The sequence below is a fragment of the Dermacentor albipictus genome, chromosome 3 (genome assembly GCF_038994185.2).
Source record: "Dermacentor albipictus isolate Rhodes 1998 colony chromosome 3, USDA_Dalb.pri_finalv2, whole genome shotgun sequence".
NCBI classification, from domain to species: domain Eukaryota; kingdom Metazoa; phylum Arthropoda; class Arachnida; order Ixodida; family Ixodidae; genus Dermacentor; species Dermacentor albipictus.
This window is the reverse complement of record NC_091823.1, coordinates 115,294,712-115,312,341: the sequence shown is the minus strand read 5'-3', so window position 1 is coordinate 115,312,341 and position 17,630 is coordinate 115,294,712. Positions and strand designations below refer to the sequence as shown.

Below are 17,630 nucleotides of genomic sequence, written 5' to 3'. Positions count from 1 at the left end.
TCGCCTCAACCTACATGGGAATGATGGGAAGTACAGGCTTCGGATTGACTTCGGTCTTTAGACTAGTGGCGTTTGCTTCTGGCGCAGTAAACAGCGCTATACTCAAATATTATTGCGTAAAATCTAATTCTATTTCTGCAGTATGTTATATAATGCACAACACGCTACATAAACTTTGCATGACTTTGAGATGGAAGCATGGTTTACTATAGTTTGTCAGCAGGACACACCAGGGTATGCATACTTGTGCGATTCTGTTCCCAATTTAACGCCAAAGAATAATTATTTATTCACTTTTGCAACAGCAAAACAACCGTGCATGTACTTATATAAAAATACTAATCAAGTAGTTCTGGAAATAAAAATGTTGTATTGTGACAAAGCGTTGCGCCCTTGAGAGGAATGCCAAGGTCGGGAATGCTACAAGTGTCGTCTGCTACGACGCCTGCTCGCTGCAAACGCGAGACTTTTCTCGCAGACGACAGGCACTTGCGAACTCTCTCGCTCTTTCGAAAGGTTGCGTCGGCTGTCACAATTGCTGAACGTATTCAAGTACTTTTAAGCACATCTGCTGCAGTGCTAGCTAGGACGCTAGTGGCCTCCTACGAGTATGCTCCATCATATTTTATATTGGCGTACCGCTTCCGGAGCGTTACAGCGTGGCTTTGCGGGTACCCATTGTGCGACACTAGACTACAGCTAGGAAGCAGCTATCTTTTCTACCACAAGTAAGTTTGTGTTCTCAAAGTCCTAAAACACGCATTTCAATGAGCACATAATGAAGCCCTCAATAAAATTTGATTGTCAAGCCACTAGAAGTACAATTGTATATGTCTTGTATCAGTAGTGCCTTCTTTGTTCTATTCTGAAGTTTCATAAAGCACGTAACGCTACAGTGCCAACCTAACACACTTAACAAACAAAGGTCTAAACGCTCAAAACATGTTCTTTCAACGTTTACGATGCCGCCGCTTTCTCGTCACGGCTTCGACGCCACACCGCGACCCAAGCATCGTCCCAGTCGCTGACCCAGCGCGCTATCGCCACTCCGAGCAACATAACAAACGCAGAGAGCTTTGCGTTGCACTGTCGAACATTGCACTTGGAGCGAAACCGAAACTTTTAAAAAAATACTTGTGCACTAGTTCGCCAGTCAACAGAATGCCAATCCGAAGCCTGTACTTCCCATCATTCCCATGATGGTTGAACGATCGCAGCGCCAGATTTGCCTCTAGGTATACTAATATGAAACTCTATGGCCTGTACCAACTGGTGTTCAAAACGCGCGCGCCCAAAACCGAAACCGGAAGGAGTCAACAACGTCCGCTTGGTGCGCTACAGTCAATTCGGCCGCTGGGCTCTATGGGAGTGTCCGCTCTTGTTGAAATTGCTTTCTCTGTGGTTTCGCTCGGAATTCTTTTTGTCGTTGAGCGTAGACAGGGGTCTGTGTTGTTGTATGTTAGTGAGCGAGGACTCTGATACTACTTTGAGAACGTGCCTTGTATATTTTATCATCCTGGTGGAATTGTGCCGTTATCATAGAGAAATAAAAAGACTAAGAACGGACACTCCGAGAAATCTGGCCTCAGGAACTACGTCACGGCTACGTAACGAACTAATGCTCTCATCAAACGCCAGGGGACGCAGGCGCAAAAAAATAAAATGTTGTAATGAATTCTGCTCAATCGCTTTACAAAATAATAATTATGCACCCACATTTGGCGGGTTTCTGATACATAAAAAAAGAATTTATCGAAGACACCTTCCGTGCTTTTTGTTCTTCATTCGTACTGCCATCAACACCAATCACCATTCGTCCATCGAGAAGAAATCAACGACATCAGCGGCGTGCCAGCGGAAACGTCTCGTGAACGTCAGCTGCGGCGGTGTTCTTGTGTGTGAGAAAGGTGAGTCACGTTTTTAAGCGAAGCTTGGAGTAGTTGACTTGTGAGCGCGACGAGGTTCGCTAAAAGAAGCAGTTTGCGGCTCTATATGAGGCGGCTAGACCCGAACAATGCGAAAAGCATGCCCCCTCAAGAAACGCGTAGCAAGAGAGCTGTACTAGCTGTACTTCCTTGCTATCCCCACCGAGAACGGCATAATCTTTGTTGGTTGCGTTCCGTGAAAATAATCAAACGACGCGAAGCTGCCATTAACTTGCACCGGTTCACGGCTGTGCACTGCACTGCGACTCGCAGCTTGTCAGACGCCATCGAGACGCTGCGTCTCGGTTTGCGAGGGTAAACCGTTCTTGCCCAGCGCTGTTTGCGATAACCGCGGTATCGGCGTTCCATTGAAATAGTTCGTGTTGGCGGATTAGAATTGATCTGCTGGACAACGCTTAAGGTCAATATCATGAATTGCACATTTCAGGAAAATTCCGGTTTCGAGAAAATTGAAATCCTAAACCGCGTTTAAATGATCGCGTCACGGTTGACGGTCTTTTCGTTGGCCCGTTCTAGAGGCTGACGAACGCTGGAAAGAACATAAAAGACGCCACGCTGATTCAGACCGAAAACGGCGTTCCGGGGACGGGCGCTACCTAAATAAAGAAAGCAGGACGTTAGGCACGCTGTAGCCAAGTTTTGCTTGCTCGTTTCCCTTATAGAGTAAGGGCTCCTGAATATTTTAACGATATTGCTTGCAAACAATAGCATGTGACATAAACAGCGAGCATAGCTTATTGCGTTTGGTACTTTAGCGAGGTGTGTATCTACGGCGCACGGACGGACGCTGGTGTATGCGTCCGTGCGGATTGTTTATACAGAAAAGTAATGGTGGGGAAAGTCACCAATGACTACTGCATGTACCTATTGCGGCGACCGTGTTGGGAAGTACTGCGCATTCTAGTAATTTTCGGTTCCTTATCATTTTTTCGTGGCGAACACATTGCACAACGTATTGTCGCGTAGGCATGGCGTGGCGCGCATTTGAACAAAGGCCTCGTATTTGGAGGTTTCGAATGTATCTTCATCACGCTTATGTGAACTGCTATTTTGCCTACCAATATACTCCTTATACTGAGTACGTACAGAGGTGTCCAAAACTTCACAGGCCGCGATGCCCTCCATGGGATTAAATAGGATGGCGGCCTGGGAACTTTTGAACACCACTGTACGGGGTATTAACATTTATCCTTGTAAGTCCGGGTTATATGGGTCAGAGGTCAGGATGTGTCGGTGGTTTTATATTGTGCATCGGTTCACTATTCATTCAAAGCGGTTTCCTCGTACAGTTATGACGTGTACATATGTTTTTGGTAATTAATGAAGCGTGCACTTGTTGATATTTTCAGACCGTGCTGATGCCATGCCGTCTGGCGGTCCAAGCTACGGCAGCTACTGCTGTGTGTCGTGGTGCTTTGACAACGGCAGAACCCAGAAAAAGCCTATCTTGAGTTGGAATAAAAACATTGCGGAAACTCTGTCTCTTTGATACATATGAGTGCTTGTGCCAAAACACAGAAGACAAGCGCGATGGATAAAGCCGTACTGAATTATGATTACCTCTATCTCCATCTGTTACAACTTAATCGAAATAAAAATTGCGTCACTTCCTCAATTCACACCAAATATTGAACTAGACATAAGAGTGAATCGCTAAATCAAAGCGACAAATAAAATCGTTGCCATTTGGGTGACGAAAAGTGGTCCGAAATGACAAGCTTCCGCGACAGCCCAACGTCGGTTACGAGGGGTAATCCAAATTTCGCGCCAGCGAAACCGAAACAGGAAGTGCAGGCCAGTTGCTCTCATCAACCGCCAGGCGCGCTAGGTTCGATTGGGCCGCTGGGGGTGTATGGGAGTGTCCGCTCTTAACTTTTTTTCTTTCTCTATGCCGGAAGCCTTCTGGGAACTATGTAAGCATGAAAAGGGTACAAACGCTGCGTTCGCGCTGCGCGCCTATGCACTTGCGTTCATGTGACACACACACACGCACGCACACGCGCACACACGCACAATGATGAAGACGCACTGGAACGCGCATAGTCGCACTACGTTCAGTGACGGTGCCGTATGTTGGGCATGTTGGCACTCGGAAAAAAGTTTGGAGGACGCTTAAGCTTCACCTTTAAGAGGTAGTGTTCAAAGACCTCTTACTGCTTTTCGTGCTTCCTGGCAACTGCGGCTCATGTAACCGTAACGTGTACAGGAAAACGCTGGCTGCGAACGCTATGCACGAAAGCGAGCTTCCAGGTAGAAACGCGGCCTCTTGCATGGGTCAATCTCGTGTTATTGTTTCCCACTTTTAATATTTCAGTCTGAGAAGAGCTAACATAAAGGACATGCGCTGTCGGTTTTTTGTTTTCGTTCCATTTGTTTGCGGGCTGCCGTGCTCAAAATTCCGAGGAACGATTTTGTAAACCAAGAAAAACAAGGTATGAGCAACTCGGGTGGTAAGAAGTGGTTGGGTATACGCGGTTCGGAAGCTCGCTCGGAATTCTTTTCGTCGAGCAAAGTTCATAATGGCGTTTGTGTTATATGTTAGTGAGCGAGGACTCGGACGCTACTTGGAGAACGTGCCTTGTATGCAACCCTTCATTGCTTGTGCATGTTATCGTCCTGGTGTAATTGTGGCGTGATTGTGACTCGGTGTTCGTATCGTCCCTTGTTTAAGTAAAGTTTTTCTAAACACACACGCGGGACGTCGACGCCGGAGTTTATGCGACACGGGCTTCTTAACGCTGTCGCGTTAAAATACTTTTAGCGCCAGCAGACGAGGACGGGCCCGTGCCGAAAATGTGCAGTTGGGTGCTCCAAAAGGCACGGAAATCCTTTTGTGAATTGTGAAGAGGCAGCGGAGAGTTGCCGCTGTCCTGCAGTAAGAAGTATGCATATAAATGTGAGTGCGCCCTTCCACTACTGTGAAGAAGGGTGCAAGCGAAGCTAGGTATCCACGGCTCTTCGTTGTCGTAACGCCACGGCTTCGCGCTCACTCACGGCGAGGTCGACACGTAGACGCCAACTCCTTTGTCGAGCGAGTTCCCCGCGGCGTTCTCGAAACGCCGCCTGTTCATCGGCTGAACGCACAGCCCGCTCCCACTGCTGTTCCTGCAACGCAGCCTGCTCTTCGGCAGAACTTACGAAACGTGGCCTCCCCATCCGACGGCCGAGCCTAAACTGGCGAGAAACAACGGGCGCGATGCGAGCGAACACGCGATGGCACCCTTTCCCTCCTCCTCCTCTGGAGAGATCTGACGCCTGTGATTGGCTCGCAGCTTGCGCTGCATTTACTTCTACACGCATATAAAAAACGCCGCTTTGAATGGCGCGTATGATGAACCGACAGTATATTCATTGGAATCAGTCTCCGGTGCGATATCTTGGTGTGCCTCTCGATAACTTACGTAACAGTGGATCTCATTGGACGTCCCCGCTAACACTGTCCGTCGAAAGGTAACAACCTGGCAGGGAAGTGACCTCTCCATTTTTGCGAGAGCTAAGGCATACAAGATATTTCTTGCTTCTAAGTTTATTGAATTTCTGCAGGTCTTGCACTTTTCACGTGTCCATCTTGAGGCATTTCATATAATATTTGTATGTTTTATTTGGCGTACGTCATGAGAAGCCATGAGAAAGGACAACCTTTCTCTTCGGCTTGGGAAGGGAGGCCCGAATCTAGTGCATTTGTTTGTGCGACAATCCGTCATGCGATTATTTTACCTTAAAAACGTCCGTCATCCATTCCTTCTCACAGTTAATAGAACACGTTTTGCCTCACACCTCCCTTTTATTTTTGTCACAACAAACTTTGCTCAAGAACTGCCGATATGGGGCTTCGTAAAAGAACTTGTCGACACTATTTCATTTTGAAAAGCCAGACTCACTCTAGAATATTTGTTTAGCGTTGATCGAACGTTGCTAATTATGGTACTTATGCATAATAACCTTTTCCCTGAACCTATGTATAGAAAGCCGTATCTGTCTCTATTTGGTCAAGATGTTCTTTGCTGTGTCCGTGGAATGTGTATTACGCCAGCAGCGATAACATTTGTCTTTAAGCTGCACACTTGCACCCTTCCAGTTATAACTTGGCTTCAGGAAAAAGGACTATATGTACCCTGGAATAGAAATTGTAGACTTTGCAATCAACCCAAGACAACAGAACATTCCTTTATTCTTTGTCGTCACGCATTTCATTTTTGGGACATTTTACAAAGAACTATAAAAAAAAACCTTGCTCTCAAATCTTATGGTACCCAGTTCCTTCCTTTCAAAAAGACAGTCAGTAATACACCATGTGATTTGTTTATGGTGTTAACACTTTATTCATTACAAAGATGCCGAATGATCGACAGACATGCCGAGCCACCTCGCTCGAGAAGGTCTGTCTTTCGAGAAGAGGCTGCTCAAGCGCGTGCTGTGGTCGCAACCTTTGATCCCTTTCCTGAATGGATTTCGCATCTGGACGCCCGTGTTTGTTTGCGCGATTTTTGAACTTTCATTGGAGTGCGCAGCACGTGTGTACTTGTTTCTCATGTGTGTTCAAATGCAATGTAACAATTTTTGAATTGCACTATTCATATTTACATGCAATAAACAAAACAAAAACGATAGTGCCTGAATCAGTTAGCGCGACAGCCTCACAACCCGGAGGTCGTTGGTTCTAATTCACAGCCCGACAAGCAATTTTTATTTTCTCGCGGCTTGAATTTTTTTTTCGTACGGCAACACCGACGCCGATAAAAGTGAAGCAATGCACGCTTCACTTGAATATGACAGACAGCATGATGTCTTACCGACTGATTAAGAGAGCATCGTTTCAGTGTGAAGAATCACCATGGCGGCCATCTGTCTGCGCACCGTCAGAAATGCGGCTGCACTTCTTTGTTTAGTGATTGTGTGGTTCTGGCCAGGCCCAGAGACCTTATCTTAAATGTAGTTACGGACGCATCGGTAAGCAGCGACGCCCATCGCACTGCAGCAGCTTTCTTCTGCCCTTCGATTGACATAACAATGGTGTTTCAAATACCTCATCCATCCTCATCAACAACTGCGGAGCTGGCAACGATTGATGTTGCGCTGAAGTACGTAAAGGAAGAAATGAGCACGTCGAAGGTTTTCATGCTTAAGGACTCCCGTGCTGCCCTTGGCAGGCTGTTGAGAAAGTATGCGAATCGCCCGATTCTCCGTCGCATAATAGAGTCCACCGACAAAATAACTTCTCGTGGGGTGTCCCTCGTTGCCCAGTGGATGTGCCTTCGGACATGGGCATTGCTGGAAATGAAGAAGCTGATCGCCTCTCTTCAACTTGTGTTCACAACTGGAGTGACTGCCCAGAAATGTCTTGTATGATTGACAACGCCCGTGTGTTAATCCGCCGTTACCTACTAAAGCAGCACCCAGACCACTGTGTTGCAAACGGCTCGTTCCCTCCCAGTGTTCGTGGCTTGCCTCGTAGGGCCAGAGCACTGTTAGTGAAATTAGTGAACGTTAGTGAATGTTAGTGAGTTAGCTCTACATTGGTGCGGGAACGCTTGTATCGTCAAGGACGGGAGGACAGTCCGTCGCGTACGTCGTGTGACTCCTTTGAGACACTTGAACACCTTACATAGGAGTGTCCCGCATTCATCACACGACGCGTGCACTGCTAATTAATGAATACGGACTGATTAAATTCGAGTGTACGGCCGTTGACGATTGCCTGTTTCCGAGAGGGAGTGCTACTCAACGCGACCACGTCCTAGAGCCTTTCAAACTGATTTGGCCTCTCGTTTATATACATTTTTTTTTCGTTTTCCTAGTTTCTTTTGTCCGTGTCTCTGTCATTTGTTTATTTCCTATTTCTGTGTTTCCTACCTTTCTCCTCCTCGTCTCCTCTTTTCATTCTCTCCTACCGAAAGAATGGGCAGGCGTTGTGCCCCTCTCGGTGGCAGTTGTCAGCTTGCTCTCTCCCTGCTTCTTTTGTGTGTTTGTATGCTTCCATATAATAATAATAATAATAATAATAATAATAATAATAATAATAATAATAATAATAATAATAATAATAATAATAATAATAATAATAATAGATAAATATGCGCGCGAAATTGCACAGGCTGTGAATCGGAGGGCTGAAACCTGTGTAAACAATTCGTCTATCGACCTGCTGTAGATAAAGAAACAGTCTTGTCGAAAAACTCAGTTTGACTTATCGAACAGGCGTGGCACTACTGTGCATAGTGTGTGTGCATGAGTGTGAAAACTTTTATTTAAATGAGGTCCGGAGGCTCGACTTCTTACGCCAAGGCGGACTGCTCCCACGTTGGCCTTGAAACAATAGGCTTTGAATCCTTCTTTCTCACGTTGTCCATTCTGTATATAGATGTTTTTTTTTTTTGCAAGGAATGAATTTCTTGAAGTCCCCGCATCGTTCTGTCCACGTCTTCCTTCCGTCCTCGTCTACTAGCGCTAATAATGTTTCTTTCCAGTGACGCCAATATCTTGCACTGCGGAGTAGCCGGCAGAACTCAAGCAGATGTCGCACGTCCGAATGCCGGTAGTCCAAAACTTCACTTTTACATCAACGCTTTGAACGCACTCTGATTTCTTTTTTTTTTATTGCGTAAGACATTGGGAATGCGGGAGACGAAAATTCAAGACGATGACCAAAACGAGAACAAGATGAAAGCAGGAGCCAACGTTTCGACGAGCTCTAAACGTTTCAAGGTGACATATATGTCGTCCGTTCGGGCTCCGCCCTTATGGTAGTGCCCATATGAGCAGAGCCATTTTGACCTGTCACTGAGGGCTAATGGCCTATTTGGAATAAAAACAGATTGTAATAGTTATGCGTTATACCGACCCAATGGAGGCGCGGCACAGACTTCCACTGGGAATGACAGCATGTTAACGCCAGATATAATACGCCGTGGTAAAACGTCGACCTCGTGGTACGACTGCGATTTCTTTACTAGCGCACGATAGCGTTAATTCGGACGACAGTGTAAATCTGTCGCTGCACTCTTTTTCGCGATGTCGTGGTCACGTGGTTGCTCCACGCCGCGACGCGACCGCGCGACAGGTTGCGCCTCTCGCATAGCTTGTCGCTGTCGCTTGGATATCGCGCGAATGCAGTTTCTGCTTTAGAATGCGAACGCATTAAAAAAATAGAAAACAGGCGTGTCGCGTCACCGCGTGCGCGTTCGCCAGTAAGTTCGCTAGCAGCGCACGTTTTCTACAATTTTAGTTGGCCGACGATATTTTGGGATCTCCGAGGCCATATGCCGTCGTTGCGACAATTTCGCACCTGTAGCGATAAGTGGCGCTGACATCTCGAACGTTTCTTTTGTTAGGTGTTAGAAGCGATCTCGAAAACACCACGAAGTTATCCATAATACTCTGTCGTCGAAGCGGCCTGAGACTAAGCGAAAGCCGTTTGCACAATCATTTGCTACGAACGAAGTGCATTTTACAAAAGCAACGCCAAATTCAATTCGAAGCGGGCAGACGGGACTGCCGCCATGTTTCCCGCAAACTCCGCAAACCACGCAAAAACGCTAACGCTAACTCGTTTGCGTTCCGTACGACCGCTATACCCGCTATTTCGTTTAGCCTTCAGCGCATGCGCCGTGACGACCCGCTATTTTTTAGCGTACGCAATGGAATTGTCTAATGTCCCCCTAGTGGACACGTCCATTTTGGCAGCTGCTGCTGAAATGCTAATTGACTGGGCTTGGGGCACCATGCAGCGAGAAGGAAACAGGCGCCCCACAGGCAGTTTCCTTTTGGATGCACGTTGAGCTCCAGCCAATCAGCGGCGACCGAAATGAATTTCCCACTGGGCGACAGCTTACAAAATGGCCCCTCAGTATTAATCGCGAACAAGGTCGCTTTAACCGAGGCGCCCATCGCTCAGGTCGAACGGCGCGGCGCGTGGATGTGCGGCACGAAGCGCGATCAAGCACGGAGAGCGGCGAGTCCGCGATGCGTTTGCATTCCGCGAGGGGTGCCATCGCGTGCATGTACGTTTTCGGTCGTGAAAAAACGCGCCGTGCGATTTCAGCTTTACACGCCAGACGTCCGAAAGAGCTAACTCGCGTTGGCATGAGGGACATGAGCGTGCAATTAGCTAGGCCAGGATTGCATGTCTGTCGACGGTTGTGTAACGTCGCCGGCGTCTCTCTCTCTCTCTCTCTCTTGGACAAACCGGCGAGGAAACGCTCTCTCTCGTCAAATGCCTCAGTGCCGTGACGAGGCGGGGCGTATATATATGACGGCTGTGTGAATCAAGCAGCGCCGCAAGCTTCGAGGTACGCCCAAGTCATAACGAAACAGGCCGCAATGTTTTATTCGCTGCAGAGCACAAATTCGTGCCGTCGACATTATGATAATGTCGTCGCCATCATCCATACGGCTGTCATGAGGCGCACGCTAACGTCCCCCACACACGCACGCACACACGAACGCGCACATATGCTTGACGTACACAAAGACGTTTATCCCTCCGGGAACGCTGCTGGATAGTCAGCTGCCTGCAAGATGCTTCGCAAATCACCGATTCGCACTGCGTCGAATTAGCATCGTGGATTTCTTTTTTTCTTAATTTCTTTTTTTGCCAAAGCATTAAAGACGCAGGAGTTATGAATCAAGCGTGGCGCCGCGTTCGCGACACGCTTGCTGACAATGCGGCGCATAATTAATGAGTGGCTACTATGTGAAAATGTTTTAGTATGAGCTCAATGACGAAGCGAAACATGCAGAATCCGAATCCGCGACTACGTGACTGGCACGGCTTCGTAACTCTCTGTTCGTGCGAAGTCACGTTCTCTCGCGAGCGACGAAAGTTCGGAGATTTACGGCCTTAACGTACTATTTACATAAACGACCGGCGATGTCGCGGAATATGGAGCGTCCGCTTGCGAGGGGAAACCTTAAATCACTGACACTCGGTGACAGCCTAATGAGTCAGCACAAGCTCAGGCCGCAACTTCTGGCCGGTTTTACTCGACGTGAAGGGACGTTAAGGTGTCGCCTGCGAGCACGCGTCTCTTTTAAAAACAGCTATTCATTCCTGATTTGAGTAGCTAGCAATGCGAAATGTAACACACCTGGCAGAGAAGAAACCTTAAAAGGCCTTCTGTGTGATTACCCATCACACAATGCTTCAATTTAATTAGGTGACAGACCGTTAGCAGAAGACAACGTCCTCGTACCTTGGTCTCGCGCGTCTGCCATATGCCATGTTGCAAAAGCATTGCTAGTGGTAAACATTATTGAAAAGGCGAACGGGAAAGGGGGGAGGTAGCTGAGGGATCGGGCTCAACTAAGGCCTTGGGCCTAGCTGCTTGGCCTTCTCCGAACAGTCCAACTGTTCAAGCTGTCGGTTGACGTCCCCGGAACTGAGCCAGGCAGTCATTCTCGCTGCTGACGGGGGGCATGAGAAAACGGGAGCGAGGCGCATCCCCACATTATGTGTGTGAGTGTCCCTGTTTGTGAACAGAACCTACATAGGTCGCTTTCCTTGCCCCCTTGTGATTTTGTTAATGTACTTTGGGTGTGGAAACGCAAGCGGTCGCGTTTAGGCGACTCTAGAAAAGCGTTGCTGTGTTTCTTGAGATGCGCCAGCCTATACAGTGTGCCCGAGCTAACTTTAGCCAGAGTTTAAAAATATGTGGATGCCAGGTAGCCGGACAGACCCAAGGTAATGTTGTTTGCCTTCGCTTGGAGATACTCAAATTATGTTTTTTTTCATTCCGCCTAATTATATAATTAGCCCTAATTAATCAATCAACTTCTCAACCATTACGAGTAGATTAAATGTGTCAATGAGAAAATTGCAGAGCGACGTGAAAGACTGCCGATAGAGCTTTCTGTTGCTAAACATGCGCTACATCAAAGTGTTTTTCCGAGCGTAAATAAAGTCCACATATGCACGCTGAATTGCCGCTTGACTGGCCGCTCGAGGCACTTTGCGTGCATTCGCGGGCACCTATCGAGCTCGGAAAAACACCTTTATGTAGGACGTATTGAGCAACAGAAAGCTGTATCGGGAGTTTTTCATGGCTCCCTACAATTTTCTCATTGACACTTTTCATCTAATTGTAGTATTTGAGAAGTTGAATAATTAATTAGGGATAACTATCCAACTAGGCGGAACGAAAAAAAATAATTTGAGTATCTCCAAGCGATGGTAAACAACACTGCCTTGGTTCTGTCCAGCCATGCATTCGCATATTTTTTTAAACTCTGGCTGAAGTTGGCTGTATAACCGCTTGTGACGAACTGAACAGTGAATGCTTTAATACGCGTCTGCGTTCATACTGTGAACTCATCTCCCTCTCATAGCATTCAGTCGCGAGTTATTTACTTTCACTGGGCTTGCTCGGCCACACCGACACCCTCTCCACTTCTGCGCGCTCCTGGCCTCTTGCCAGCCAATTAGGTAAGAAGAACGTGTCAAAGTCAGCAATGCGGTTTGCTTTGAAAGCAAACAAAAGTATTCCCTTGTAAACGAGGAGAACCTTTGATTGGGCTGTTCAAACAACGCTGCAGGTGAACTCCCGAAGCTTGCGTCGGCGGTTACGTAAGTTCGACGCCAGGAGATTGAAATAAAATCAAAACGGAATAACATTTCGTCACAAAGCGCCTAGTTAGCCTTTCCTAATATATATATTTTTTTTTTTGCATGGCTGAAGAAACAAGAAGCGAGCTGAGCGCCGCCAACGACAGGTATGAAGAAAACGAAAGGCGGTTCCTCGCACGAAACACAGAACTCGAGGTGCGAACCTTTTTCACCACTCTGTACCCAGATCGGGTTGCCAAAGCGTTACAGACAATGTCCGACAATTTTCCTATTACATCTACGCTGCCGGAATTGTCTACCTTCAATACAGGCGTCTCCATGTCCTTGTATTGTAGTCTCATGAAGGTCACGGGGTTTCGGTTCTTCCACTCGCAGGAATCTAATGACAGCGAACGGCGTGCAGCAGGAGATTTGAATAACGTGGCGCTGTGCGCTGCCAATTTTTTCGTGGAGTGTCAACACCACCTATATATATCGTACGTAGATGACTTCGGCTCGTTATGGGAGCACTTTTGTTTGTTGCTTTCGATGCGTTATTCGTAAACTTCCTGAGGAACAGTAATTCAGATAGATACGTCCACACTGTAAGGGGCCTTCGCACGTAGTCTGATTGCTGTTTCTTGCTCTTGCCACGGCAGCCCAATTTTCCGAAATAGCCGTTCCCTAATTCAAAAAAAAAAAATGTACTGCCATGGCAAGAGCAAGAAAAAGCAATCTGACTACGCGCGAGATATTACTAAGCAGCGTGTCATTTCTACACAATCCATACGTCAGGCCAGAGGCATTAAATATTTTCGTAAGATTTAGTACTTCAATGCTAAAAGTATGCTATGCTAAAAGTATTACAGGACTGTGATCAGACTGTGAGAGATGTGACAGATGTTTTGTTTCCTTCCTTTTTTTTCGTTTCGCAATTGCTTGCCCGCGTTTGGATTCTGAGTACTGAATAGCTTGACAGTTTCACTTCGGCATTCATCATGTTTTGTTCATTTAACGTTGCGCAGAATCCGGTGACACAATGAACTTGTTGCCAACACATTCAATTCAGATAAATAAATAAATAAATAAATAAATAAATAAATAAATAAATAAATAAATAAATAAATAAATAAATAAATAAATAAATAAATTTGCTAACTTAGTGAACATTGCGTCGACTGAGCTGCCTGAAAAGCAGCTTTGCAGTGACGTTATGCACGCAGTCCTCACGCATTGCCGCCCGTCAGGTTGCTCGACAAATGAGCTGCTTCTTGTGCATGATTTCCAAAGTATGTTTTGACCTTTCACCTTTCTACATTCAAGAATAGTGAGTGTGTGTTCATTGGACCCCCGCAGAAGTGGACGCTTTCTGTATGCTTGTGCTTTACGCCGTGTATCTTTTCTTTTTTTTTTTGACATCGCATGCACGGGTCTAACTTTTCGTCTTTCAAGTCGCTGTGCGCGCGAGTATTTGTGATCTAGCAGGCTATGATGCTATACAAACCAGCTTGTCGATAAGGGCTATGAAAGTTCTTCAGCCCATTTTTCGTATAAAATATTTCGTTCATTAGGGACCATCTTGGAACAAACTTGTTCGTCCTTACCTTTATATGACTGCCTGCTTATTCGCGAGAAAGTGAGCATCAATCCGGTGCGGAGTTCTAGTGACTACAATGAACTGGTCGTTAATTTTGGAAGCACCCTCGTTAAGATATGACCGCTGTGCGACGCTCAGAGTGAAACATCTCAACACGAAAAACAAGAGTCATTCTCTAGCGAGTAACGCTACTCTCTGCGCGTAGCGAGTTTGCACCTCGCTACACGCAACCAACATGCTAAGTAAAACGACGTCGGCACCTTTTTTAACATCCACGAAGCTCTTTCTTCTTTTTCTTCAGTTTTCTTTCTACCATAAGCAAATGCCTAACACGTGATCCACTGCTTGTTGTGACCCTCCGCTAAGGCATGGATTCGAGCTCCCAGTTCAGCATTTCTCGGATCCTACACAAGTTATCTGAAGGTCTATCGAGCAACCGACACACTATACAAGAAATTGGGCGATTGAGTTCGCCTCCACAGTGGCCACAGAGGCCACAGAACACGGGTGGTGCGAATGCCAAAAGTAATTAAGCCACTTCGTTCTTCGATGCAGAGGAAATGCTTTCGGTAAAAGAAAATATATACTTGTGCCCGACGCTAACTTGAGTCATCTTGGACTGCGAGGCACGAAATGCAATGTCTACGAAGCGAATAAAGCGCTTCTCTTTTCCTTCCACCAGTCCGGGCTCTTGAGCACAACTTGACTCTTTCTGGCGCGCGCTTGTTCATCACTCCCATTCCCCTCTTTTTTTTTCTTTTTTATCCTTCCGTTAACTTCGATCTGCCCCTTCTGAACAGCGAGACATGCTGATAACATTACGGACCTCTTCTGCATCTAATAAGGACCCACGAACCGTCTTCTGATATTTCATTTTCTTTCTGCGAGCATTTTTGTGCGCGCTTCATAATTCTGCTCGCGGTTCGCGAGCTCCTTCGACCACGTCACGCCATAGACAAGAACCCTGAGAATAACTCGGTGAAACGCCGGCATCGTTGCTAAAACAAAGATGTTCAAGGCTCGACTCGCAATTGATCGTTTCCCTTCTGAGGTTTACGCTTCATGCCCAGTTGCCTATAAGGTTAACAGCCCGATAGACGACTCGGATGGTTTGGGTTAACTTTTACTCATCTCCCTGACTGATGTATGGGCGAAGACTATTGCTTACTATGCGAGGTTGGCTTCGATTGAATTATTCATTCGTTCGATGCGCCGCATTGGTAGGCTCCGAATTAATCCTGACCGCCTAGTGGTATTTAACGTTCGCTTAATGGTACAGAAACGAGTGTCTCTTTTTTTGTGTGTGTCATTCCACATCCACCGTCATACGGCCACCGTGGCTGGTAATCGAACCCGCCACCATTGTTTCACTAATAGGGCGCTTCTGCCAACGAGCCATTGAGGCACATCGCTGACTTTGAGATTCGCGAAACAGCTACGTGTTCAAGACTGCGCGAAAGCTTTCGTGGGCCATCGACGCTGTATCATAGCATCTCGTTAATTTCGAAACAACGCGTAAAAGCACATAACACCGTCATTTTTCGGTTCATGTCAAGTCCGCAGAACACTGCGTTAGCTTTAAACGACGGTGATACTTTGTTTTATTCGCACGAATAATAATTACACGAACAGTCAGAAGATAATTAAGCAAGGCGCACGTGTAACTTATAAAGAATACATATCACATTACTCACCTATGTGTATGTCGAAGTGACACGATGTCTTGCGGTGGCGTGACTGGCACTTGAGGTGGAAAAATATAGCTCTCACCAGTCAAGTTTCACCGTCCGCTCGCACGGAAAGGTCAGCGAACTCCAAGTCAACGCTTTTTCTCCGAAGCGACTTCTAGAGCAAATAATCGCGGCGCCTTCCCTTTTACACACGCACACAGCGACTGTGCTGACGCCTTTCCGATTCAGGTCTGTATGATTGAACAAAAACGGCGCAACCAAAGGCGCGAAGTTCCTCGCGAACGCCTTGAAGAACTCTTGGCGCAAGTCGTAGAAGGATGCAGTGCGAGAAACGCCGTACCAAAGTTCAGAGGTGGCGGCGACTGCTCCCTTGGGTAGAAAACTAAAGCTTGAAGCCTTCTAAGTAGCGAACAGCACAAACTTTCCGTTTATTTGGGTTAAGCGAATGTCAGGCAGTAGGCGGGAGCAATCTCTCTCGAGTCGTCAACACACTTCGCTTGGCTATAGTCGATATGTTTCTTATAGCGTTCAGCAGACGACTAGCAGACGACGTTTGATTTTCTGAAGCCGAGCCTCTGTCACGTCGTCGTTAACTTTCCAAAGCTTCGGCAATACTTCTCAGCTTCAGCGTACGCGGCGGACTCTAGAAAGTTTTCTTTTTTGAGGATCCTGTTGGCTAACGCAACGTAGCAGCGAACTTGGTTACGGTCCTGCCGGAGTAAGGCGAGCGTGGGACAAGGCCAGGTGCAGCTGACGGCGTTGCAGAATCTCGCTCCGCCTGGCCCAGTCGGTGCGGCGGCTTCGTAGTGCGGCTGCCGAATGAGCGTCGGCGGCGCGGGAATCGAAGAGCCCGAGCTCCGGAGCCCCGAGTTCGAGCCAGGGGGCGCCGGAGGCGCCGTCCCGAATGCACGCACGCGCGCTCGCATTTGTTCGCTCGCCCGCACCGGCGTTGGTGCCGTTCGGCTCCCGATCGTATTAGCCGCCAGTGTTCGTGACACGTTGGTCGGTAGTGACGCCTGCCGCTTCTCTCCTTTTCAGGTAGCTAGAACGCGTGGCCCGCTTATCTCCTCGCGTTTTCTTTAGTTGATTTCCCTTTCTTTCAGGAAGGGTTAGTTCTCTACCCGACTGTGCTTTGGAGAAAGCTTTCTTTTTTTTTTTTAACCACAGAAGCTCCTACCTAAATACATAAAAATGGACAAACCATCTTGCACCGTATCCACTGCACCGAGTTTGATTAGGTGTGTTACATTTAAAATAAAGAAGTTAAAAACTTAGTTACTGTGGAAAGCAGATTTGTTTAGGCCATATTTTTTTATGTATTAGGTTAGCGACTCTGTAACTGAACAATGCAAAAATCGATATCACAATTGTGTAAGCTGCGCTAAAGAGTCATCTCAAGGGGACACAAGAGATTTGTTAAACGGTACTGTGTAATATATCACTTCTTTAGTTGTAAGAAGGACTTTCACAGAACATTCGTAAACATTGTAACAAGTTCACGTAAGATGTAAACTCTTATATCACATTCGTCTGCTTTACATGTTCTAAACAATGCAGTTCATGGAATGGTGATATCTGTTTTTCCGTACCGAGTTACGGATTTCTAAACTTCATGCTTCAGTTAATTGTTTTAACGTTGCCCAATTTCGGCAAACGTGTAGAACATTTGAGTCCCCAAATCATAATTTTACTTGTTGCAGCCAGTAAAATATAGCTTTCTCTGTCAAGTGCTACAAATTTCATTCAAATCGATTCAGTGTTTGTCTATTGGTAACATTTCTGCGTTTCACGTTTCATGGCCCGGTCGGCCCATGATGGTGCCCGGATTGTGCCCATACCACTGTCAAGAACAGATG

The 17,630-nt window shown here is 46.8% G+C and overlaps 1 protein-coding gene across 1 annotated transcript in view; it reads right to left on the bottom strand.

Moving 5' to 3' along the window:
* The window catches only part of LOC135916904 (cell adhesion molecule Dscam1-like), a 257,332-nt gene extending 241,431 nt beyond the window's left edge, over window positions 1–15,901 (bottom strand). Inside the window, exon 1 of the mRNA XM_065450351.2 lies at window positions 15,778–15,901. The gene's annotated coding sequence lies outside the window, so the exon portion shown is untranslated. The remainder of the gene's footprint in view (window positions 1–15,777) is intronic.
* Between the last annotated feature and the right edge of the window lie 1,729 nt (window positions 15,902–17,630).